The sequence below is a fragment of the Monodelphis domestica genome, chromosome 3 (genome assembly GCF_027887165.1).
Source record: "Monodelphis domestica isolate mMonDom1 chromosome 3, mMonDom1.pri, whole genome shotgun sequence".
NCBI lineage: Eukaryota > Metazoa > Chordata > Mammalia > Didelphimorphia > Didelphidae > Monodelphis > Monodelphis domestica.
In genome coordinates this window covers 150,993,640-151,019,434 of record NC_077229.1, presented here as the reverse complement: position 1 = coordinate 151,019,434, position 25,795 = coordinate 150,993,640, and positions in this window count along the sequence as shown.

Here is a 25,795-nt window from a genome sequence, read left to right as displayed (position 1 = left end):
TTTCTATGAAATTCTTCTAAAATTTGTTTCTCCTATATTTTATATAACATCTTTTTGTTAACATCTTTTATAGCATTTCTGTATTATTATGTGATTCAAAGTTAACTTTTAATATCTTTATTTCTATATTTCTATGATGATTTTATTTAAAAATTATTTCTAATTTTGTATCCCAAAACTATCATTATAAAACTATTTCAAAATGGAATTATCCCTCAAAACCATTTTAAAACTATATTATATTATTATTATCCCTTCTCTTAGGTATATACATTTGTGTCATAGACTTAAATCAAAATATGAATAGTCCCATGTGCAATAGCTGGATCAAACATACTTAAAGTTTTTCCTTTATATTCAAACTTGGCATTCTTTCATATGTTTTTATCTCTCTTCCTCATCTTGCTTAAAAGAAAAACACTTTCAAACTAATTTTGAATTCTAATTCTACACTCTACACTAATTCTCTTACTTTCATCAACTTGTTTAGACCCTCTAGTCTTTATTCACAAACATATTTCTGTTTATCTACATGTACATTCAAACACATTTCAGCTTAAAATTTTTATCTTCTTTAATTTATATTCCTATTTAGCTTTTAGAAGTAAGGAGAGTTTCTGTCCTCTTGTTAAGTTGTCAAGAATAACTAAACAATATTATAAATATGCAATTTATAAAATCAATTTTATAGCAAGAAATTTATAAAATTCATATGTAAAGACTCAAATAAAATATATATTAGAAGACTACCATATATAGCTCTTTTGAATTATATTAATAAGCAATACATTCTAGACATCCCAATGTTATACTGGAAAGTACTTAAGTGATCTGGGGAGCCACTCCTGTCCATTTTATAGTGACTGGGATTGTCTGACACTAAGGTCTATGCAAAAGCAGTTTTTTCCTTAATCCATGACCTTAATACTTATACCAGAGTATTCACAAAAGCCTGCTAAAGTCATGATATGCTAATGATCTTAGAATTGCAATTATGATTATCTAAAGACTACTGATAACATTAAAATCTAGTCTTCATATAAGGGGGTAGCGGAATTTTTCTGTCCCAACTATAGGGCCTTTTGAATTCCCCCTAACCTCTTCTTCCCTTTTGTTACTCCCTTCCCACAATCCTGTTTCTTATTATCCTTCTATTTTTCTATAGGGCAGGAGAAAATTCTGTACCCCAAGGGATCTGACTATTCTTCCCTCTCTGAGCCAATTCTAACAAGAGTAAGGTTTAAGCATTACCCATTGCCACAGTCTTCCTCCATTTCATTGTATTGGTCTTTACCCTCCTGCACCCCTTTTTACCTCTATTCCCATTTCTTTTAGTATTATCCTTTTCTTAATCCCTTTTTTTGGTGTGTTTTTGACATATCCTAAAAAGCTTACCCATACCCTCTATGTATACTTCTTCTAGTTACTATGATAATAACATTTTTAAGAGTTATAGGTATTATCTTTCTATATAGGAAATATATCCACTTGACCTTATTGAAGCCATTAATTTTTTCTTTCTTATTTACCATTTTTGTATTTCTCTTGAATTCTGTATTTGGGCATCAACTTTTCTGTTTATTTCTGTTTCTGTTTCAGGAATGCTTGGAAATCTTTTTTTAAAATAACCATACTTTCCCCTGCAAGAATATAGTAAATTTAGCTGGGTAGTTGATTCTAGGTTGTAGACCCAGTTCCCTTGCCTTCCAGTATATTGTATTCTATGCCTTCCCATTCTTCAATGTGGATGCTGCCAGATCCTGTATAATCCTAATTGGTGCTCCATTGATATCTGGATTGTTTCTTTCTAGCAACCTGCAGTATCCTTTCCTTGGTCTGGGCATTTTTCAGTTTGGCTATGGCATTCCTCTTCATTTGTCGATTTAATGCCAGAAGTGATCTTTAGATTCTTTCAGACTCTAATTTAACCTCATTTTCAAGGATTTCAGGGCAGTTTTCTTGGATAATTTCCTGTAGTATGATGTCTAGGCTTTATGATGATGATGATGATGATGCTGTTATGATTTTCAGATAGTTGAATGATTCTTAAATTGTCTCTCCTGGATCCATGTTTTTTTCAATGAGGTATCTCATATCATCTTCAATTTTTTCATTCTTTTGATTTTGTTTTATTATGTCTTGGTGCTTGTGAGGTCACTAGTTTCTTTTTCTTTCTTTTTTTATTTTAAACCCTTACCTTCCATCTTAGAATCAATATTGTATGTTGCTTCTAAAGTGGAATAGTGGTAAGGGCTAGACAATGAGAGTTAAGTGACTTGCCCAGGGTCACACATATAGGAAGTGTCTGAGGCCAGATTTAAACCCAGGACCTCCTGTCTCTGGACTTGGTTTCTCCATTCATTGAGCTACCCTGATGCCCCTTGAGGTCATTAGTTTCTAATTGCCAATTCTAATTTTCAAAGACTGAATTTCTTCCATGATCTTTTGATTCTCCATTTCCTTTTGCTCCATTCTTCCTTTCAAGTCATTCTTCTCTTGTTATTCTTTCATGTCATTTCCCCAGCAGTTCAAATCGGGCTTTCAATGCCCGTGCCTCTGTTTCCAGATAACATATTCTGCTTTTCAGGCAACTATTTTCCTTTTGCTCTTTTTCTTAACCTGTCTCATTTGATTTTTAAATTCCTTATTGAGCTTCTAAGCCAGCATCCAATTCCCTGTTTTGCTTTGTTTTTTTGAGCTTTTGTTTGATGTTTGATGGATCTTGTCCTTATCCACTGCTTCTGTTCTTTAGTCCTTACCTCCACAGAAGCTTTCAATCCTAGCTTTTTTTTCCTCTCTCTTGTTTACTCATTTTATTTACTTTTTTCTTCAGCCCTTTGGACTATACAGACTTGCCTCTCTGTTGATTTACTAAACCAGAATGTTTGACCTGTTCTGCCCTGAAACCAAATCTTCTCTTTTCTCAAGCTTTTGCTGATGAACTGGATTCAGTTGGTTGAGGTAACCTGCTGAGCTGGACTGCCCTGGGTCAAATTTTTCACTGTAGTCAGAGGACTGAGAGTATTCATCCAGGTGACCTCCTCCCCCCCATCACCAGCCAGTCTTCCCTAACAGTCCCACATGTGGTGGGTCAGAGACAAACATTTGCAGCTACTATCTCTGCCTTAGTCTCACACAGTCTTGTCTTTTTGCAGGTTTCAGTGAGGTGTGGGGGGGTATCCCGCCTGATGCCTCCCCTCCAGTTCTTCCCTGCCAGCCATTTTCAGAGCCCTGGGCCACAATGCGGTGGGTCAGAGACAAATCCTCGGCTCTCCCATCTCTTTCTGGGGACTCCTAGTCAACCTGGTGTTACCACAAGTCTCAGCATACCATTTTTTGGGAAGTTGTTTCTTCCCTTTCTGGTGAAAATAGACAAACGATGATACTTTTCAAGTTGTTTTCAGTAGAGAAGAGTATCGTGATTTCTTCTTGTTGGGTTTGAATTTCTTTCTCCTTTGAAGCAGGATATGAATATTGGTTTGGAAGGATTATTGGAGAGATTATGACTTTAGGTGCTCTTAAGATGTTATCTTGTCTCCACCCCCTAGACTGTTTAACTTTCCATATTAATAATCCTATTCATTGTCTAGAAATAGAAACTCTGATTAGATAGAACTTCCCAGAATGCCATTATTATAAATGTGAAGTGTATATAAAATTAAATGACAAGAAAATGAATTTAAAACTTTGTCTAACAGATAATATATCAATAAATTGACTTTCAAATATAAAAGGGATTGCAATGATTTTTTAAAAACCACAATATATTGAAACAATTTTATAAATAGTCTGAGATAATTTAGTTGGGTCATTTTTTTTCCTTCCTTCCTTCATTCCTGTCTTCCTTCCTCAGTTTCTTCCTTCCTTTCTTCATTTGTGGTTCATCTCATAGCAAGCAAGGGATAATTGAAGGATAAATCTTGTGTTCCACTGGAATGCACACAAAGTCAAGAAGTCTACAGGAAGGTCCCTATAATGTTGGGTTGACTCCTTCCCATCCCACTCCAATGAATTTATGGATAGGCATAGAAAACAGTTATAGATGAAAAAGCATAGTTGTATTGTAATATTCATTAGTGAATAGAATGCATGCACAGAATAGTGACACTTCTGATATATTAAAATATTGAACTGTGTTAATGTGCCTTTTGGTACTATGGATTTTAAAATGCTAGGGAGAATTGATAAATCAAATGGGATTGTTAGTTTTAAAAAAACCCTGGACATTAAAAGAATGATGCTGGGATATTTTTTAAATTGTTTAAAAGTGCTTTATGGCTTATTTAAATCATTGATGTAATTGAATTGTTTGTATTTTTCTCCTGAAGATAAGAGTAAAAGAGCTTGCAGTGTTATCAGCACCAAAGGGTTTTATTTCCTGTATTGTGGAATGCAGTATATATGTTTTCTATTAAATTGTTTCCACTGTAGCAAAGGTAGTTGGCTTTTAATAAGCTAATAAATATTTTTAATGATTCTTGATTTTTTCTCAAAGTGGCTTTTCATATAAAACATAAAGGACTTCAGATAAGGTGGATTAAGAACAATGCATGACCACTACAAGAGAAACTTGTGATTATACATTTTGGCCTTCTAGAACAACGATGACAACAACAGATGTCTATATTGTGTTTGTAAATTGAAAGATCCAGCTTATTGTTCACAAAATTAAAAGGTAACAAGGAAAACATTCTCTTTTCATACATTTTTGTAAGAAGCTTAGCATGATCACAACTTAACCAAAAGGACCTACCTATATAGTCTTTGACACTTATTTTTCTAAGAATTGTGAATCAGAATATAGTTATTAAAAACTGCAACTGAGGTGGACATTATGTAAAACATGAAGATATACAATTCTGTTCAACAAGCATATAGTACCTTCCTATTATAGGAAGCAAATTATTCTGGACCAAGATGATACAAAGTTATAAAGGAAACAGTTACAGTCTCCAGGAACTTTATTTTGAATGAAGAATTACATGTACCCAAATAAATTATTGCAACATATAAATTTAAGGGAGTAGATTAAGTCTGTCAATCAAATCACTGATCTTACCCCTCCCAACCCCCACTTAATGTAAATTATAAGATGCCTTTATCAGGAAAGGAAAAAACCAACAAATAACCAGAGGGTAAACTGTAAATAAACAAGGCCTGTGCACCAATTAATCATATGTCAGTGGTGTCAGATACTAATAAAAGATCCTGGCATGCAACTTACTGACTTAGCAAACCCCAAATTACCATTATTTATGTTGTATGATATGATTTATTTATTTCATTTAGCATTTCCTATGTTAGGGAGTTTAATAACTATGCTTTAGACTATATATGACATATTTATTGATCAATGAAAATGGTCTTGAAACCCATTGGATGAAGAGAATGGCTAATTAAATTGTTCAGATTGATTGAGAGAATTGCTCATGTCCTGTGGGGCTTTGCTAAGGAGCAATATAGCAAGAAAATAGTGGATTTTAGACTTTCTTCTGATTGGAGATTTACTTTTTAAAAATTTATTTATTTTAAAATCTTTACCTTCCATACTGGAATCAACAGTTTATTGATTCCAAGGCAGAAGAATGGTAAGGGCTAGGCAATGGGGGTCAAGTGACTTGCCCAGGGTCACACAGCTAGGAAGTATCTGAGGTTATATTTGAACCTAGGACCTCCAGGCCTGGTTCTCAGTCCACTGAGCCAGTTGGCTCCTGGAGATCTAATTTAAAAGGCCATTTTGTCTTAGGAATATTTCTAAACATTTCATTTATTCTTTCCCTTCCTGTACTTATTAAATATTTTTTTACATTGTAAATGTCATTCTCAAAGAATATTCCTATAGCTAAGAACATGCATGATCTATTTATTTCTGAGTCAAATTCCTTTTAGGTGAGGAAGATGCTCTTCTATATATGATATTAAAATTATATGTATATATATATTATATACATGCAAATATATTTTTAAAAACATATAATGACTGCAAACACACATATATAGATTGTCTTTTGCTACTTAAATTGACAAAAGTATTAAGAAATGACTGAGGTAGACTTTTTCAATAGCTTTATTTTATATATTAAAATTTAATTATATGTAGGAAGGAACAAAAAAATGAAGCAAGTTTACTGATGGAGAATGGATGTGTGTAGTGGATAATATGTTTTACACAATATGACAAAGAGAGTTCAGATTCCCTCTGACACTTATTAGTTGCATTACCATGTGCAAGCCAATTAACCCCCTTGAACTTCAGTTGAGTAATTTTAAAAAGTTGTTGGTCAAATCAAATGAGAAAGCATATTTGAAATGCTATACTAATGTTAGCTATTATTTTAGCAGAGGGCAATAATACCTGATGAATTGTTCAAAACTCCTGTGACAATCTTCACTGTGAATAAAACCCTTCACAATCAAGGGCAGGGAGGCTTGTAGAGTGACAATTATAGAAAAGACCGAGAAATAAATTTAGTTACTTAACTCCTTCATAGGAGGAAAATAGCATAAGGTTTTATCAGATTTAAGAAGCCTGGAGGGAAAAACTAATGATGATGCTTCATTTCAGCTTTACTTTTCCATTTTGCTTTTGGGTTGAGAAAGGCTATTTGAGCACCATATAAGGCATCCATTGAGTAACAAGCAAGAAGATACCTTTGGTAAATTTTGTGAAATATTCTTTGTTTTGTTAAAGCTATAAAACTTAGTAATGGGGGATAATGATGACTTTCACCCACTTATGGGACTGAATATGATCGTGAAATATTGAGTGTTTTGGGTCTTTGTCAAATGGCATTGGGCAAGCAAGAACAAGAACAGTGCTTATGCCTCCCTAGAAGCCCTGGAGAACTGCTCTGAACTGGGGGAGAGCACTATATTCAAAATGTACCCTTGCTTATTTGCCAGGAGTACTACATTTTTTGAGTCAGGAAACAAGAGTATATTAAGTCTTTCGCATATGCCCAGACCATTTAAGATAGATAGAGTCTCTCGGGAAACAGGCAGCTAAGTTGCTCATTGGATAGGGTTTTGGGCCTAGAGTAAGAAAGGCATGAGTTAAAAATTGGCCTCAAATACTTGCAAGCTATATGACCCTGAACTTAATCTTTGTTTGCCTTAATGCACTGGAGAAGGAAATGGCAGACCACCTTACTAACCTCGCTGAATGAGACAGAATTGTGAGCTCTTCTCAGAATGAGCATTCAGCTTACACCCCCTATCCCTTATTCTCAAGGCAAAAACATCCAATTAAGATCCCCAATTGAGAAAGGGATGTGGAAGGCTAATTTGTTACCTTTTGTTGCTTGAAGACTCCAGGACAAGCTTGGGAAAGAGACTGATAAAAGACAGAAGGTCCCTGATTCAAAGGCAATAAACAATTCATTTGCTCCCCTTACTTCACCTGAACTGGGTTAGAAGCACACATTTTAAATTGTAAGTCAACGCTCAGTGTAGAGCCCTGACAGGGGGAAAGGAGAGGGGACCTTGTGTTGGGAATGTGTATATATTGCCTGTTTGCTGCCCATTTTCATGAAAGGCCTAAATATCTGCCTTCCTTTTACTCCTACCTTCTGACTGGAGGTTTTATTTATTTGAGGGAGTGAGGCATTTGTGCTCATTGTTATCCCAGAATCACCAAGAAAACTCCATGGACACTCCAGTCCACAGGGTCATGAAGGGTTGGACACACCTGAGCAACACCAAAATTCTTTTGTGGACAAGTAGATGGCAGCTTAGCCAGGTAGTGCAGTATATAAGTGCTGGGCCTGGAGATCGGAATACTCATCTTCCTGAGTTCAAATTTGGCCTCAGGTACTGACATAGCTGTGTGACATTCAATAAGCTACTTAAACCCATTTGGCCCAATTTTATCATCTGTAAAATAAGTTGGAGAAGGAAATGACAGAGCATTCCACTATCTTTGCTAAGAAAAACCCCAAAAGGATCAGGAAAAGTCGAACACAACTGAAATGACATCAAAAACATGGGAAACAGAAGACGCATACTTGGTGAAAGCATTCTGTGTTGGTTTGCCATGGCAGTAGCCTCTTTCCATGTCAATATTTAACTGGCTTCATCTTTAAATCTACCTGAATGAGGCAGAGTCTGCTTATTGTTATTGCTGTTATTCCATCATTGAGTTGTGATAGTTGGTGTCAAATGGTTTAGAGTTTATTATAATGAGAGTTCACTTATAATGGCTACAATATTCACAATAATATAATATTTTAATCAGTAGTCATCTAATAAAATTCTAATAAAGTATAATATAAAATAATTTTCTAGTGATATTTTCAGTAAGAAAGAACTGAGGTCCTAAGGTGTATTAAATTTATGGTTGGACTGAATATTTAATTGGTTACCAGGGATTTAATTTCTAAATCCCAAAAATGAATTACTAAAGTAAAATGGAATTATGGTAGTTTATTTTTACAATAGGGGGAAGATATTAAGAAAGAGAGAAAAGGGAGGGTGAGAGAGAGAGAGAGAGAGAGAGAGAGAGAGAGAGAGAGAGAGAGAGAGAGAGAGAGAGAGAGTTTCCTCTGACCCAGGTAGAAATTCTAAGGCCCCAGCCAGGGGAAAGAAGTCTCAAGATGATGGGCCTTTCCCAAAGGCTCACACCTCCAGAAAGGGCAAGAAAGGAAGTCAGCTTTTACACTCACCACATTGTCAGTTTAATCAGCAGATTCTTTTATCAGCCTCAACTCTAGTTAGGCTCCACTTCAAGTCTTTGAGTGTCTGTCTCTTCACTCCAAGTGACTCTCTTCACTCCAAGTGTCTTCACTCCAGGTGACTCCCTTCAATGTTTTGTGTGTGTGTGTGTGTGTGTGTGTGTGTGTGTGTGTGTGTGTGTGTGTCTCTGTGTGTGTGTCTCTGTTTCCACTTTTAAAGACCTTCTTCTCTTGTGTCACTTCGCCTAAATTTTTACACCTACCAATTACAGCAGATGCTTCACTCCAGGACTGCCTACTCTTTCATGTGTGGGTCATAGACCTTCCACTCAATGTATGAAATGGGTGTTCACACCTTTTTGTGGTTAAAATCCAAAATGGGGAGATCTCCATACTCAAATTTAAGTACTGTGCTTTACACATTGGGTATTAAAATCTAAAAATAGAAAGGGGCTTACAATTTAATCTTCACAATCAAAGAAGAGCTAAATATTTGTATTGTTATAATCAGGAGAGAGCCAAATCCAATTTTCATAGTTGAGAGAACCGGAGGGAAATAGTTCTAAGGATTTTTAGGTGGATTGTAAATAAGATAAGGATTCAGTTACAGAGTAATAAAATGACTTTCTTCCCACATTGCTGGCCCAACTAATGTTAGACAACTGCATTTAGTTGTCATAGTTGTTGAATTTCCTCCAGTCTCTTTCTATAGGTCATAAGTATTAGCAGAGGAAAAGAAAGATGAGAATATGGAACTTGGTAAAAGAAGAAGGCAACTGGCCTCAGACACTTATAAACTGTGTGACCCTGGAAAAGTCACTTGTCCTCTTTTTGCCTTAATACTTTGGAGAAAGAAATGACTATGGAAGGAAATGGCATTTTATATATATATATATATATATATATATATATATATATATATATATATATATATATATATGTGTGTGTGTGTGTGTGAGTACTTATCCTAATAGATACTAAACAATATGCTAAGTACTTTACAAATATTATCTCATTTGAGGAAATACCAGTCTGGATATAAAAATCCCCTAGTATAAAGGCAGACATTGAGGAGGAAAGGAAGACAATGAGACTTCACAAAAGAACAAAGGAAAAAAATACTTAGTGGATAAAAGAAAGGAGTCTAAAAATGACAGTGAAGAACACCGACTCCTATAAGAAATGAAGAAATCTCTAAGACATAATTCTGAGCTGAAAAGTGTTTTGTTCATGTATAGATAGAGTCAGTGGTTACATCATCCCCAGTCTGTGATCAATGACATCTTGTGGATGTTCACAGTTGTTTTACATGCTTTTGATAGTTGATAAAAATCATTCATTAACAAAACCCACATACTCCAAATATATTACCTAATACTTGATAAATTCTAGTACAAGGTGCAAGCAATTTGTGTATCTTATAACTAATACTCAGACAATAACTAATAAAAAGAGACCTAAAGCTAAACAGTCATCTCTCTGAATAGTACAATCTGAGGACCCTGTTATTGAAATGAAATTTTTGGAAAAGTAAATACTATTCCTACTTTTACAATTGAATCTATGATTGCTTCTTGTTATCTTCATTCAGATTTAAGAGACAGTAAAGATGTGTACATAACATAAGAAGGTTTGTAATAGAAGCTTTTAAGCTAACTCCTTATCTACCATTTTATACATAGTTAATTAACATTTGGGACCAGTTTTTCTTATATATAGAATGTTAGTTTCATACTAAATGAAAAAAAAAGTAATGTAATAAATGCAAGTTAAACTCTCCACTCCTCTTTCAGGTATGATAGAGATTTTAATGAATGTAGAGTCAAAGATTGAGAAGATAGTCATAAATATTATGTCATCACAGGGAAACCATGAAAGCTAAAAAGTAGAAAGAGTATGAGAGAAGAGTCCAGGATGAAAGTGAATGTGTTTGCTATGGAGCAGGAAAAAGAGGACTAGTTTCTGCTTATAAAAAAGAAAAATAATAATTTAAAGAGAGTTAAAGCATAGAGAGTTTAAAAAAAATCATTGAACCAACAGACATAATTTTAATTCCATCTATACCATTAACTGTTCTCTGATGTCTGTTATTAGTGTTTCTCTTTAAAAATGGACTTATGTTTATTTTATCTGTCTTTATATTTATGCATGTTTTATTCCCCAATAGAATATAAGTTCCTGGAGGGCAAGAATCATTTCATTTTTATTTTTGATTCCTCCATGACTAATATCAGACCTACCATCCAGGGTACACTCCTTATAAAAACTTGTTGAATATTAGCTAATCACCCAAACTTTATGGTACCTTTTGATCTATAAAAAGAAAAGGTTGGACTATTTTAATATATGTCTAAAGCATTACTTGTTCTCCATCATTTTCCCAAAGGTGAAGAAAAAAAATAGGCAAACCAGGTAATTTGAGGATAGGAAAGACTACCAAAAGGAACTGAAAGTTCTCTTCTCCAGATTCTCTTGAAAACAGAGTAGGTTCAGCCCAGGGAACAGATTGCCTTCTGTAGACCCCTTCTTCCTATAATATTTTCATTAAATATGGTGCCAATCATGGGGACAGAACATCAAAGATAGAGGAAAAAGTGATTCTGTACAGTCCAATAAAATTTATACTTTTTTTAGATACCACTATTATAAGTGGCATTTAAAAACAAATTTGACATGTAAAAAGCAAAGAACCAAATTTTAATCATTGAAAGACCTTATGAAGAGTAGTCCTTGGGGAGGGGGGAGTATTATGCTTTATATAAGGTGGAAAAGGTTTTTACATATAAATTTTCTTTGACCTTTAAACTTATATTTTAATCCTCCTTGTTTTCCAAAGTTCTAAAGCCTTTTAAAATACAAATTGTTCACTTAAGAGCATTTTCCTTTCAATTCATAATCATAAGCTGTGAACTATACTTGTCAAGGGCTAAAATGATAATAATTAGCAAGAATTCCAGCTACAGATCGGGTCAGAAATATCATTTTTTATTCTTTGTCTATTTCCCCTTGATAACTGACTGTGTACTTTACACTTCATTTCTTTATGCTCGTTTTATCATCCCAGTTTCCTAAGTCATTATATAACTCCGCAGTTTATTGTCCATGCACTCATTCTAGAGTCTATTAATAAAAATAAATAAATAAATAAAAAGCAAAGGGCAAAGTATACTTGTGTGCACCTGGGCCCATATTTCTGTGGCTCAGAGGGGGCGTGTTGGATGTTTTCTGCAGAATCTGAAAAGTCAGTGCTCATTCTCAAACCTTTGTTCCATAGCCATGCATCAGTGACTGCCTCTTTATATCCTGGAATAAAAACTGATATTCCTTTCTGTTATTATTAGATTTTTGGTGAGGCTATGTGAGGCATGATAACTATTTATTTATCACCTTTAATTTAGAATTTCTCATCTAGTGTTCATACTTACTGTGGTCTTGGCAGGAATTTCCCCTTTTAGCCAAAAATCTCCTACCTATTGACTTTAAAAGAAGTTTAGACCATGAGATAGGGGTTTTGGTTTGTAGATAGCACATATTGATGTGGCTATGCCTACAAAGTCAAACCGTATGGGAAGGACTGATAAACAATTTCACTGCCTGAGTAAGATTTGTAAAACTGTTAAGCACAGAAAGCTCCGGAATTGGACTCAGCCTATCCACAAATGTTTATTTTCTTTCACTTTATGAGTATGTACAAATATCTTGGGTCTAAATATCCAAATAGAAATGTAGAGAATATCAATTTCCATTGCTTTTACTCCTTTGATAGTTCTCAAATCTTTCATCTTTACTTCATTAAGACAGTCCCAGTTTGTGACCCCTTTACCTCTTCTTTAGATTGTTGTTGTAGGCTTATAATTAATCTCCCTGGTTCCAATCTCTCCCATCTCTTGTGCTTCCACCACACAGCTTCTAAATTTATTTTCCTAAAGTACATGGCCAGTCAACCATGTTAATGCCTTACTCAAAAAGCTTTAGTGACTTCCTACAACCTTGAAGATAAAATGTAAACTCCCTCTATTTGGCATTTATAACCATTCACAATATGGCCTAGGTTACCTTTCCAGGTATAGCTCTCATTTCTCACTTACATGATCTCTACTTTCCAGATAAATTAATTTACTTGCTGCTAACCACATATGAAATTTGATCTCCTGCTTCCTTGATTCTGTACTTGGTATCACTCATACTGAGAATTCTTTCTTCACACCTTACTTAGCCTTTAAGGATCCTTATTTTCTTGCAAATAACTACTGCAGGGTCATCTTGGACAAGAGGCCTTTCCTGATTCCTCTAGTTCTGAAATTTTGTATTTCCTTTGTATATTTTTGAATGGATTGTCTCTGTACATATGATTTGATTATAATTATCAGAAAGCAAGATTTTGGGTATTTTTCATATTTGCTTTCTTTTTGTATTGTTTTTGTCTTTGTACCCTCATTAGGCAGCAGACCTTCAGAGAGAGAATAGTAACTTGCTAACCATTTGCTAAATTATAATCACATTGAATTGAAAATCTGTTGTAGACCCAATTAAATGGAAATATAATGAACAGTTTTCCGAACAAAGAATGTGGAGGGTAGAACTTAGAGAATTCAACTTTGCCTGCCTTCAAACCATGATCCTTTTTCCTTGATGTAAAAAGAATGTGATGGACTAAAATATATATTGTAGTATATTTTCAGCCCAAAGTAGTTCTATGGCCTTTGACCTATTTTTCATCACAGTCACAAAGACCGTTTATATAAAATTAAGGAAATGGATTATCATGCAACAAATATAATCTTGATAACAGAGTTCATATTCACATGGCACTTTGAAGTTTGCATGTTGCAAACAGTGTGTTCTACTAGATTTGGGTTTAAGTTCTGTTTCTGATATATAGACTATGTAACTCTAGACAAGTACTTTAAGTGTATATTTACTAAGATTTCCAGTAAATGTGCCAACTTCCTTGCCTTATTGGAATGACTTTATTTGCCAGGACATTATGTATAAAATCAGAGATCTAGTCCCTATTCATTTTATCTCCTTTGATTTTTAGAATTCTCTATATTATGTAATAAAAATGTTATTTCATTTTATTCTGAACCTTTGACAATCTATTTATTGAACTCTATAGTTGCAGGTGAATAATCCCTAGATTGTAGAGCTCTTTTTTTTCTTCTATTGTTTCTGTTCTGCTCTTCAGACTTGAGTTGGCCAGGCCAGTCTCCTTTTCTTCTAAAGTTTGACTTTGGAATGAAGAGAGGTACTCATGGATCAACTAATAGTTAATCAAGACTTACTTAGCCATAGCAAGATTAAAACTGTTTAACAAGGATATTTACCAGGAAGATCATACTGATTCCGCTATGGCAAGTCCTCTGCCTCTGAATTCCTTAAATTCCACCATTTGAACAACATGAAGGAGTGGGAATACAGACTGTATTCAGGTAAACAGGAAGTAATTAGTTCCTTAAGTCAATCAAATAAAGAGGGTTTTCTGCATATATTTTTTAAAACTCATTTCATATCTTAGAATTGATACTAAATATTGGTTCTAAGGCAGAAAAATAGTAAGGGCTAGATAAGTGAGGTTAAGTGATTTGTCCAGGGCCCCACAGGTAGGCAGTATTTGAGACCAGATTTGATACAAGGACCACCTATCTCCATCTTTGGCCCTATCTACAGAGTTACCTAACTGCCCCTCTATACCTTTTAATGAAAAGAACTAACCCACCCTACATTGCAAAGGACTGTTAGAAATAGTTCACCCCATCGAACAAGAGATTACTTTTTTTTTTCCCAATCTTTCATTCTTAACACATGATACTTTCATATATCTGGCTACCAGATTTTTCAAAGTGACATTGCCTTTATGAAATCTTCCCTGATCCTCACAAATAATAGTGACTTTTCCCCCCGCAAGTTTCTTTTAAATTTTGTATTATTTTAAAAGTTATTTTTCTTTTTTATTGTTAATAAAATTTATTTTAACGTATCCCAATCCCTACTGACCAACCTTGTACCATAGAAGACCTCATCCAGCACACCTGTAAGTATATATAGATTATGACTTTTGTATTTCCATTTTTCATTTCATTCTTTGGAGGTGACTATTTACAAATTATTCTTCAAATATTAAATATGTAGGTGTTTATAATGTTCTCTTACTTCTACTCATTTCACTCTTAATTATCTATTTTAAGTGTTTTTTTTAAAGTTACCTGCTAAACATTTCTTATGGCACAGTAATAGTCTATTAAAATCATATATCACAATTTATTAAGCCATTTCTAAACATATGGATATTCCCTGAATTTCCAGGTCTTTGCCAACACAAAGAGAACTGCTTTAAATATTTTGGAAGAGATAGGTTCTTTTCCTCTTTCCCTGATCTTGGGGAAAAGACCCAACAATAGTATGATTGCATTTAATGTTACACAGTTTTATAATTTTCTGGGTGTAATTTGATATTGTTCTCCAAAATTATTAGATTAATTCACAGTTTCACCAACAGTGCACTTATTTGTGTATACACATCCCCTTCAACATTTGTCATTTTTCCCTTTTTTCAACATAGCCAATCTGATGGGTGTGAGATGATATTTCAAAATTGTTTTGGTTTGCATTTCTTCAATCAACAGTGATTTATGTCACTTTTTTATATAACTAAATATGACTTTAATTTTTTCATCCAAAACTCTCTATATCTTTTGCCCATTTATCAGTTGGGAATTGGCTCTTTTTCTAAAATTTGGCCATTTTTGATGTATTTTTACATAAGATCTCTGAGAGACTGCATATGAAAAAAATTCCCCAATATTTTGCTATCTTGGAAATATTTGTTATATTTGTACAAAACCTTTTAAATTTAATATACTCAGAATTATCCATTTTATATTTCACAATGCTCTCCATCTCTTGTTGACTCATTAATTCCTCTCCTATCCATATATCTGATAGGTAATCTGTTCCCTGTTTTTCTAATTTTTTTGTCTTATAGTCTTTTATATCTTGATCATATATCCATTCTGATCTTATCTTAATGAATGGTTTAAGATAATTGACCATACCTAGTTTCTGCCAAATTACTTTTCAATTACTCCAGGTATTTTTCACAAATAGTGATTTCTTATTATTACTGTGTCTTTTACTACTGTTTGTTTTATATCAATTCCACTGGTCAACCTTTCTATTTCTAAATGACAGCTTTATAAGACAGTTTAAAATCCAGTATTGCTAGATATCCTTCATTTACATTTTTATTAATTCATTTGATATTCTTGATGTTATTTTCTTCAAATGGTTTTTGCTGTTATTTTTTCTAGATCAACAAAAATTTCTTTTATTTATTTATTTTGGGAAGATGGCGGCTTAGAGAAAGCTAAAGCTCAGATCTCCTGAAAACCCTTCCCGACCGATCTCAAACTAGAAGCTCCTAAGGCGCCGAAATTCAAAACGATCAACAGCACAGACCCTGGGAACCCTCCTCCTGGCCCTGGACCCGGATCAAAAGGTACGGCTCCCCTTAAAAGCCAGAACCCGAGATCCCTCGGACCTCAGGGGTAGGAGCGCAGAGTCCAAGGCTCCCGGAAGCCGCAGCCCGGCTGGGCTCAGAGAGCAGAACCCTCAGGGCCTTCTACAGTCCCCGTGAAAGTTACTGCCTGGGGCTTCCGCTGCAGAGAGCTGGTCGAAACAACAGCAACCCTCAGGGCGGGCAAGACAGCCTCACCAGCTGGATCCTGCTATCCAAGTCTCAGTGAAAGTCCTCGCCCTCTGAGCTTGGGCTAGCTGCAGCCCATCCCCCCTCAGGCCGACGAAACAGCCTCACGGCCAGCGATTCTGAAGGCAACTTCCGGAAAGCGAGCCGGGGGGAGAGTGTGGCCTCGTGGTCCGACCCTTCCATTCCAGTTCCAGTGAGGCATATTCAGTTTAACCCAGGGAAAGCTCATAGTCCTGCCCAGGACTAAAGCCTCTGAACACCAGACAGAGACAAGAAAAACTAATCCTCCACATTCAGAAATGGCAAACTCCACAGAACCACAGAAGCCCCAAAATACCAAGAAAAATAAGAAGAAAGGGGTGACTTTGGACACATTCTATGGAGCCAAAATACAAAATACAGAGCAGACAGAAGATAATATAAAAGAAAATGCTCCAAAACCTTCCAAAGGAAATGGAAACTCTCCACAAACCTATGAAGAATTTGAATCAGAAATGACCAAAAAGATGGAAGCCTTCTGGGAGGAAAAGTTGGAAATAATGCAAAAGAAATTCACACATCTACAAAACCAGTTTGACCAAACTGTAAAAGAAAACCAGGCTTTAAAGGCCAGAATCAGGCAGCTGGAAGACAATGATCGATCGTGTAAAAGAGCAAGAATCAATAAAGCAAAGCCAAAATACCAAGAAATTAGAAGAGAACATAAAATATCTCACCGACAAGGTGATAGATCTGGAAAATAGGGGGAGAAGGGATAATTTAAGAATAATTGGACTCCCAGAAAAGCCAGAAATAAACACCAAACTGGACATGGTGATACAAGATATAATCAAAGAAAATTGCCCAGAGATTCTAGAACAAGGGGGCAATACAGCCACTGACAGAGCTCACAGAACACCTTCTACACTAAACCCCCAAAAGACAACTCCCAGGAATGTAATTGCCAAATTCCAAAGCTATCAAACAAAAGAAAAAATCCTACAGGAAGCCAGAAAAAGACAATTTAGATATAAAGGAATGCCAATCAGGGTCACCCAAGACCTTGCAAGTTCTACTCTGAATGATCGTAAGGCATGGAACATGATCTTCAGAAAGGCAAGAGAGCTGGGTCTCCAACCAAGAATCAGCTACCCAGCAAAACTGACTATATACTTCCAAGGGAAAGTATGGGCATTCAACAAAATAGAAGACTTCCAACTTTTTGCAAAGAAAAGACCAGAGCTCTGTGGAAAGTTTGATACCGAAAATCAAAGAGCAAGGAATACCTGAAAAGGTAAATATTAAGGAAAGGGGAAAATGTTATCTTCTTCTTTTACTCAAACTCTCTTCTATAAGGACTACATTTATATCAACCTATGTATACTAACATGTGGGGAAAATGTAATGTATAAATAGGGGGTAAAGAAAGACCAAATAGAATAATCATTCTCACACAAAGATTCACATGGGAAGGGGAGGGGAAGAAAACTCCTATAAGAAGGAGAGGAAGAGAAGGGGGGGGGGGTTACTTAAACCTCAATCTCAGGGAAATCAACTCTGAGAGGGAAAAACATCCAGATCCATTGGGATCTTGAATTCTATCTTACCCAACAAGGGTAAGGAGAAGGGAAAACCAAGGGGGGGAGGGGGAGAGGGAGAACAAAAAGGGAGGGAAAGAGAGGGGGGAGGGGGAGGGAACAAAAAGGGAGGGACTAAAAAGGGAAACATCAAGGGAGGGGACAAGGGGGACTGTTTCAAAGTAAATCACTGGACTAAAAGGTAGAGCCGAAGAAGAAAAGGTTAGAATTAGGGAAGGCAATCAAAATGCCAGGGAGTCCACAAATGACAATCATAACTTTGAACGTGAATGGGATGAACTCACCCATAAAACGTAGACGAATAGCAGAATGGATTAGAATCCAAAACCCTACCATATGTTGTCTTCAAGAAACACACATGAGGCGGGTTGACACCCACAAGGTCAGAATTAAAGGATGGAGTAAGACCTTCTGGGCTTCAACTGATAGAAAGAAGGCAGGAGTGGTAATCATGATATCTGATAAAGCCAATGCAAAAATAGACCTGATCAAAAGGGATAGGGAAGGTAATTATATTTTGTTAAAAGGGACTATAGACAATGAGGAAATATCATTAATCAATATGTATGCACCAAATAATATAGCACCCAAATTTCTAATGGAGAAACTAGGAGAATTGAAGGAAGAAATAGACAATAAAACCATACTAGTGGGAGACTTAAACCAACCATTATCAAATTTAGATAAATCAAATCAAAAAATAAATAAGAAAGAGGTAAAAGAAGTGAATGAAATCTTAGAAAAATTAGAATTAATAGACATATGGAGAAAAATAAATAGGGATAAAAAGGAATACACCTTCTTCTCAGCACCACATGGCACATTCACAAAAATTGACCATACATTAGGTCACAGAAACATAGCACACAAATGCAGAAAAGCAGAAATAATGAATGCAGCCTTCTCAGATCACAAGGCAATAAAAATAATGATTAGTAATGGTACATGGAAAACCAAATCTAAAACCAATTGGAAATTAAACAATATGATACTCCAAAACCGTTTAGTTAAAGAAGAAATCATAGAAACAATTAATAATTTCATCAAGGAAAATGACAATGGCGAAACATCCTTTCAAACCTTTTGGGATGCAGCCAAAGCGGTAATCAGAGGTAAATTCATATCCCTGAATGCTTATATTAACAAACAAGGGAGAGCAGAGATCAATCAATTGGAAATGCAAATGAAAAAACTGGAAAGCGATCAAATTAAAAACCCCCAGCAGAAAACCAAATTAGAAATCCTAAAAATTAAGGGAGAAATTAATAAAATCGAAAGTGATAGAACTATTGATTTAATAAATGAGACAAGAATCTGGTACTTTGAAAAAACAAACAAAATAGACAAGGTACTGGTCAATCTAGTTAAAAAAAGGAAGGAAGAAAAGCAAATTCACAGCATTAAAGATGAAAAGGGGGACAGCACCTCCAATGAGGAGGAAATTAAGGCAATCATTAGAAATTACTTCTCTGTACTCCTCCTCTCCTAAAGTCACAGGCTGAGAAAGAGCTATTATTTAGTCAATGTGCCTAGTCCCTGAAATAATTCCCTGTTCAGTGGTCAATTGTGTGACAGTGTGAGCAAGGACGAAACTCTGGAGCTGAAGCTGCAAACCCACATAGCTGCTCCCAGGGCTAGCTGCCTATTGATTCCACCAGTGTCTGACTTAATAATCCTATGTCAAGTAGAAAAAGTGAGACAATTCACTCTGCTCCCAGGGTTTACAGCTTTTTGATTCCTTGGTAATTCCTCTGATGTGTTTGCACTGTCTGCTGAAACTGAGGCTATGGAGGTCAGAGATCAGCCTCCCTAATTATTCTTGACTGCTCTGCTTTACTCCTGATTCTTTTCTGGTTTACCATTATTATGTGGAGTTATTTTCTTATTGTTTTGTGGGGAATTTAAAGAGCAAGTTAATCTTATGCTTTCCTCTGTCATCTTTCTTTAATGCCTTTCCCAAATTCCTTTTCAGCAAAGGAGTTTTCCTCCTTGCATTTCCCATAGTGTTCTTTTTTCTGTTTTAACCAACTCATGACTAAGGAGAGGTTATTCTATGATCATAGGATTTAAAATTAGGAATAACTTTAGAAAACTGACCCTGAGCCTTCATTTTATGGATGAGGAAAATATAATAAAATGAAGTGAAATTACAGAGATATGATATTAAGAACATAGTGAAGTGTCTTGTCCAAAGTTTCATGACTCAGAACTGATATCATCAGAATTCAGAACCACATTTTATGACTGAGTAGATTTTTCACTACTATAGTCGTAACTCACAATAAATTTTAAGATGAGTCTTTTTAACCTGTAGCCTTTATGAAGGAAGAAAAAAAAATCTTGTTTTCATGAATGACATCATGAGATAAAAGATGTAGATACAAATCCCGCCTCTGATGTTCTTTAGCTGTCTAAGCTGGGTAAATCTTTTAACCTTATCAGACCTGAATTTTCTCATGTATAAAATGTATAGAGTAGACTACATGGTTTCTAGTGTTCCTTCTGCCTTTAAACCCATTATTCTAAGATATAGTCAAAATACTGAGCTATGGAAGCTAGATAAAATAGAGAAGTTCCCAGAAATTTTATTGCTTATTACTTCTTCCTGCAATGAACTACATTTTATAGCTAAGTCTGCATAAGACTACAAATTTCACTTTTTAATTGATAACATAACTGAATTTATTCTAATACTTCTAAAACTATTTTTATTCATTCTATGACTTCTCTCATACAGATCATTATTTCCCATCAGGCTGGACTAATTTTTAACTTCTTTGTATTTTATACCAATATGCACAGAAATCTCATATTCTTGCAAGATCCAATGAACTTCATTATTCATACATTTCTGAACCTGAATTGAGGGTGGTGTTATAAATTCCTTCTTACTTGAAGTGGACAGATTATGAAACTCTTGGGAAGTCTCGTTTTTCACATAGCTGTATTTAATTTTGCCTTCTTTGACATCTCTGGAAGTACTCATGTTGGATTTTCTTGTAGTTTTTCATTATTACCCCCCCCCTTTCCTTCTCCCCCTTTTCAAATTTTTGGTGAATTTTCTTCCTTCAAGAGATTATAAGCACTTTGAAGACCAGAACTTTATTTTTTCTTATTTGTATGCCCATCGCTTAGTGTAGTACCTGCCGTATAGTAGGTGGTGACTAAATGTTTATTGACTGAATTGATCAGTGATTTTCCTGAAGGTACCAAACTGACTAGTTGTCTTTTCATTATTAAAACATGGCCATAGAAAGATGTATCATCTCCTGGGTTTTGTTTGTGACTTCCTATGAAAATGAAGAGATTTCCTTTGATTAATCTGCAAGTAACATGAACTATGGATCATAAGAAAAACAATTTCACTGGAAAAGATAGTAATCTGAATTGACCATTAAAATGACTCCTGTACTTGTACAATTTGTTCCTGATGAGGAGTAATAGATGACAGTTAATTTTTAGTCATTTACATAACTGGTCAAGATTGCAGTCAAACAGACCATATTCCATGTTTTGTTCTGTTTTGTTTTTATAGGTAGATACAAACACATTTCTTTTGTATCTTGTTCTTAGAATAAGCTATAAAATTTAGAAATTCTAGATATTTTTATATGATAAGGATTTTAAAAATAATGGAGATATTAATTTGTTTATTTCCTTTTCCATATTATAAACGGGTCTTATGTTATTTATTTCAAATCATTAAAAATAATAGATTCAAAAATATTTTTAAACTTTATATCTTATTTTACATTTGGGCTTATATATTGAAAAGTTATTTTAGAGATAGTCAGAGTAAGGAATTACTTAATGTATATGACTGAAGAGGAAATTTCAATAGATCACGCCATCCATTCTAAATATAATCTTATATCTTTCCTTTTTCTCAGCTTAATTCTGAAAATAATGCTGATTTTATTGCCTTCACTTTTTACCTCTATTTTTTAAGCCTTCTAAAGTCTTACTTATACCATTTACTATTTTCTCAAAAGTTACCTAGAATCTCTTAATTGGACTCCATATTAGTTCATCCAGACTTCATTCCTAATTGAATAGTGCTGAATGGAGCTGGACAGAATCATTCAGCTAAATTCACTGAACACATTACATTATTTAGTATAAACTTGGCTTCTGTTGTAGCTAATCAACCCTTTTAGTTCTCCATCATTCCCCATCCTACTTCTCACAGAAGATGTAGTCAAACGTTTCTTCTTTCTTCAAGCTACAAATACTTCTTCCTTTTAAGACCCACTTGTTTGAGAATCTTGATTTTAATTTTCAATGAAAATCGGATCCATTCAATATGAACTCCAATTCTCATTCATTTCATCTTAAAACCCCTTGGCATAATCCAGTACCTGTTTTATTTTTCTTTAAATTTCTGACATTGATGCGTTCCTTCTCATTGTTGAGACCAACATCTTTTTTCATTCTTTAAAAATATTATTTCTTTTAACATTTCTTAATATTTCTTTTTAAATTTGAGTTCTCCCAACCCCTACCGCAACCACTGAAGAGGCAAGCAAAATTATTTCAGTTATACATGTAAAACCATGCATATTTCCACATTAACCAGACCACCAGATTAAAAAAAACCCTGAAGAAACGGAGAAAATTATACTTCAATATGCACTCAAAGTTCATCAGTTGTCCCCTGAGTGTTCAATCAATATTTACTGAATTGAATTAAAAGTTAATAGTTTTACATGAAGTTGTTATTCTTAAATATTCAAAATATTACTATATATTTAGAGTGGCAAAGAAAATGTACTGGTGGGGATTATTTGTAAATTCCAAATGCACTTCATTCCTTAAGAGAGAAAATACTAATTACTTAACTTTAATAAAAGTTATTTTTAAGGTTCATGTAGGAGTATAGAACTTTTTAAATTTTAATATTTTATTTTCCTCAATTACATGTGAAAAAATTAACATTCATTTAAAAATTTGGTTTCCAAATTCTGTCACACCTTCTTATTCTCCCTCCCACCTCTCCCCCTTCCTGACATTGTAAGCAATCTGATTTTATATGTGCAATAATATAAAAGAATTTTTCCATTTTAGTCATTTTGTGGAAAATATTTCAAATAATAAAAAGAAGAAAGAAATATAATATATTTTGATCTGCATTCATACTCCATCAGTTCTTTCTCTTGAAACAGAAGAAACTTTTCATCATGAATCTCTTGTATTTTCTTGGATTACTGCTTTATTGAATATAACTAAGTAATTGAATAATTTTTATCCAAAAATAGTGCTTCCCTATGTATAATGCTCTCCTGGTTCTGCTCACTCCACTTTACATTAGTTCATATAAATCATTCTAGATTTTTTTCTGAAATCATTCTGCTTATCATTCCTCATACCAAAAGAGTGTTCCATCACAATCACATACCACAACTTATTCAGCCATTCCCCAATTGATTAACAACCGCTTAAATTTAAATTCTTTGATACCACAAAAAAGATTTGCAATAAATATTTTTGTAATCATTGGTCCTTTCTTTTTTTAAAATTTCTTTGAGATATAGACCTAATAGTAGTATTGCTTTATCACAGGGAAAACACAGGTCTAGAGCCCTTTGGGGGAATTTTTTTTTCCTTTTAAATAAAGAGTTCCATAGGCATTTATGAAAGCCAGGCTTCTAGCAGCAACATAGACATTGTGATTTAGATATCACAACTTGCTCAACTTTCTGCACTTTCAGAGGAGCACATGAGAGGTGACATCAAGAAAGTCCTCCGGTCTATTTTTTTTCTTACATTCTTATGCTGACAATCACACTCAATTTTCAAAAGACAACATCACAATTTCTTACTTTGAAAAAAGGCACTGTTCTTTCTGTAGAAATACCACCCTTTGACATTTTATTTTTGCATTTCACATTACCCTCAAGAGAAAGTAATTATTATTTCTTAAACAGAACATCTCCTGACTACTCTGTGTCTATAATTATACAAAACTAATTGAAACATTAGCCTAGAATTTCAGAATCTTAACGTTAAGAGGGATTTTAGAAAAGGCATCATAATTAAAGTGATATAACTAGAAGTTTATTCTCAGGATACAAAAATGTAGAAGATGTAAAATCTTAGCATACATATTCTTTTGGGAAAAGAGACTTTTGCTAGCAAGAAATAATGAGTCCAATCATTATGGAGAACAATCTGAAATAATACACAAAAAGAGTGATAAAACTCTTTATACCTTTTCACCCAGGAATAACAATATTAGATTTAATTACTAAAGTGATAAGATGAAAAGGGGAAAGAACCTATCTATTCTAAAATATTTATAGCAGCTCTCTTTGTGGTAGCAAAGAATTGGAAACTGAAGTGATGGTCAACAATTAGAGAATGTTGAAACAAGCTATGGCATTACTCTTGCTCTGTAAGAAGTGATACATAAGTTGATTTTGGGAAAAAATGGAATACATGAGATTATGATGAGTAAAATTAGCAGAACCAAAACAATATTATATATGGCAAGAAAAATATTGTTTGAAGAATGACTTGTATATGTCCACCTCCAAAAGAAAAAAAAGGAATTATAAAGAGAAATAAGTAAGGCATAGTTTTAAACATTCATATATCTTCTTGTAAAATGATGCCTTCTCTAATGGGGGAATGGGAGAGAAAGAGGGAGTTAACTGGGTATTTTAATGTAACAAACAAATGGATTGTTGGGCTTGCTTTGGCTTTCATTGAGACTCAAGGTCCTTTTGTCTGTATGAAAAGCATCACCTATCACAGCTTAAGAGAGCTACTCTTATTAGGTCTGATTCTGTTAGCATCTGTTTCTTTGTTCCATAAGCCAAGCACATATTGACTTCTCCTTTACTTACAAGTCAAAGTTAGAAAGGACAGAGTACTCCATCATAGTATACTGTATATGAACCACAGTAACTAATTTCTTTGATTTGATTTGATTTAATTGCTCATTATATTATATTTATTCCTTAGATTACTGAACTCTACCTTTTATCGATCAACAGTTGGAAATAATTATTGCTAACATTCTGGTAGTCCCTTAAACTTTGCATTATCTCTTTCAAGTCTCATTGTTCTATAATATGCAGACTAGAACCATCTTCGTATCCATTTTCTAGATGCAGAAACTGAGGCTTAGAGAAGATAAAAGGCTAAGTTACACTTACATCTATAGAGTTTTGGAAGGAAGTTTCAGTGCTAGCTCTTCCCAACTCTAAGTACAACACCAGATAATTTACACAATTCTACCCACTTAAAGTCATTAGTTATAATATTTGTACAAACAGTACAAAAGACAACATGGCCATCCAATGCAGCTGAGGAAGTCTCCAGGTGTAACGACTTTTCGTGCCACTGGACCCAGGCTTCCAATGCCAAGAGAGTGGGACTGTCTCTGTGCATCGACTTTTCCACTTAAATCTCCTTCACACACAAGTGTCTTTGTGCACAAAAACACACAAAGACAATAGTCATCCTCGGTTACCGAGAGACTACTACTACTACTACTACTACAAACAGTATAATTACTGCCATGTGAGATTTTGATGAACTATTAAATATTACTCCAACAGGTGTGATATTGATGGACAATATTATAATGAGTGCATTTGCTATGTATTTTATAAGACAGGTGTGAGATTTAAAATGGTTGAGGTCTTAAAATGTAAGAGTTAAAATAGTTGAACATATAAATTGTGATCGATATAAGAGTGGGTGAGTAAATTTGTGACCTCAGAAAATATGTTTCACTACAGTGTCTTGGTTTTAAATAAAATATAAGGTGGTCGCCAGGGAAATATTCCCAATTATTCAAATACCCAAGTCAATTGGGTTTTATAGAGATTTTAATTAAC